The following is a 2294-nucleotide window of genomic DNA, read 5'->3' as shown; positions in this document are numbered from 1 at the left end:
TGCATCGGTCCTGCCGCTGTTTTGCATCATAGCAACCTGCGTAAGTGTCTGCATGTGTTGGCCTGGCTGCTGTTGCATATATAGCAAGCTGCGGATGTCTGCATTGCTGCTGCTGTTTTGTGCAGGGTGTATGAGCACACCTTGCAAAGTCTTGCATTGGCTGCGTGCTGTGTTGTCATTAATATAGCAAGCGCGATGTTTGCATTGCCTGCGTGCTGTGTTTGCAGATCAGCAAGCTGCCCAATGCTTGCATGTGTTCTGTGTTGCTTGTGTTCGCATTATAGCAAGCTGCCAATGGTGCCATTGCTGCCTGCTGTGTTTTGCATATATAGCTCAACGCCTGCCAATGCTGAATTGTTCCTGGTTTGTTACACATAAGCTAAACGTGGCAAATGTTGCATTTGCTTGTGCTTGTTAATGTTGCCAATTATTTAGCAGCTGCCGGATGTTGCATTGCATAGCTGCTGTGTGGCAGGGTGATTAGCAAGCGCATGCTTGCGATTGTCGTGCGGTTGGTCTGTGTTGCATATAGTATAGCAAAGCCGTGCGATCGTTGCATTGCCTGCGGGCTGGTGGTTGAGGTGATATATAGGCAAAGGTGTAGAGGTGGAATTGAGAGTGTTATTAGAACTATCTTGGTTGCCTGTCTGTAATGTTGCAGTTGCTGGTCTGCTGGTGTGTTAGCAGTATTATTAATTTTTTTATAGTAAAGCAAAGAAGAAGTGCTTGCAATGTTGCATCTGTTGGGTGCTGTGGTTACCATCATGAGCAAGCGTGTGGATGTTGCCCAGGTGTTGGCATGCTGATTGGTGCTATATTGTAGGATAGCAAGCCTGGCCGATGTTTGTGTTCATTTGGGCTGCGTGGCTGTGTTGCATGGTTATACTAAGTTGAGCAAGCTGCGGATTGCTTGCCATTGGGCTGCGTTGCTGTTGTTGTGCATTATAGGTATAAGCAAGGCTTCTGAGCTGTTGCATTGGTCTGTGGTTTGTGAGTGGGATTGTGTCTTTGATAAGGTGGGTGGTTGGGTGGTTGGCGTGGGCTGTGGGTGTGTTCAGAGTAGGTATAGGCAAGCTTGCGATGTGCTGGCAGTGTTTGCTGGGTGCTTGGTGTTCGCGCATATATATTAGTCGAAGCATGCAAAATGCTTGCCGATGTGGTGTGTGACTTGTGTTCTGAGTCACATTAAGGTGCAAGCTCTGTTGATGTGGCGCATTGGTTGGTCAGGTGTTCGGGACGTTGTGTGGTGGGGGGGCTGGTGTTGGTCTGTGCATGGTATTATAGTAGCAGAGGCTTCCGGTATTGTGTGGCTGATTGTGTGCGGTGCGGTGTTGGCGTGGTTGCGAGGGCATGGTTTATATTATAGCAAGCTGCCAGATTGTTGGGCGGATCCTCTGGTGTGCTTGCTTGTTGTTACACATAGTGCAAGCTGTGATGTTGCCATTGGTTGGGTGAGTTGCTGTTGCGCTGTGTTGCATATATATGAGCAAGCTGCCGATGTTGCATATGCTGCGTGCGTGTTGCATATATATAGCAAGCTGCCGATGTTGCTTGCCTGCGTGCTGTGCTTGGCATATATATAGCAAGCTGCTGATGTTGCATTGCTGCGTGCTGTGTGCATATATTTAGCAAGCTGCCAATGCTTCACATTGTTGTTTGCTGTGTTGCACATAGCAAGCCTGTGATGTTGCATTGCTGCGTGCTCTGTGTTGCATAATATTATTAGGCAAGCTGCAAATGTTGCATTGCTGAGACGTTCGGCGGTGTTGCATATAAGCAAGCTGCAAGTTGCATTGTTGTGCTTGCTGTGTTGCATTAGCAAGCTGCCAATGTTGCATTTTGCCTGCTGTGTTGCATATATAGCAACGTGCAATGTTGAATTGTTGCCTTTGTGTTACAGCATATGCAACGTGCAATGTTGTATTTGCTGCGTGCTGTGTTACTGGTTACCATAGCAATCGTGTGTACTGCGTATTTCTATTAGACACACTATCTGGTACAGAGTAAGGTTACGATCGTGACGGGCCCACCCAAACTAGCAAACCGCCCCTCCCCCAGTTATTGGGGTTAGAGTGTGAGCATGGGGCTGCCTGCAAGATACGGTAACCCCGTCGCGCCCGCGGGGATAGACTATGTAACCCCCCCGTGATCACACCCACCGCAGTATACGTAGCGGGTTAGCAAATGATGCATATTCTTGCGGCACCCTTACGTGAAGCTTAAGTCTTGTGTTTTGGGCTTTTAGCGGCTCCCTTTATTCTCCCCCACCCCCCTACGAGGTGAGAGTGAAGTGA

Source organism: Priapulus caudatus, unplaced genomic scaffold (assembly GCF_000485595.1).
Source record: "Priapulus caudatus unplaced genomic scaffold, Priapulus_caudatus-5.0.1 Scaffold1139, whole genome shotgun sequence".
Lineage (NCBI taxonomy): Eukaryota > Metazoa > Priapulida > Priapulimorpha > Priapulimorphida > Priapulidae > Priapulus > Priapulus caudatus.
This window is presented reverse-complemented; position numbering follows the sequence as displayed.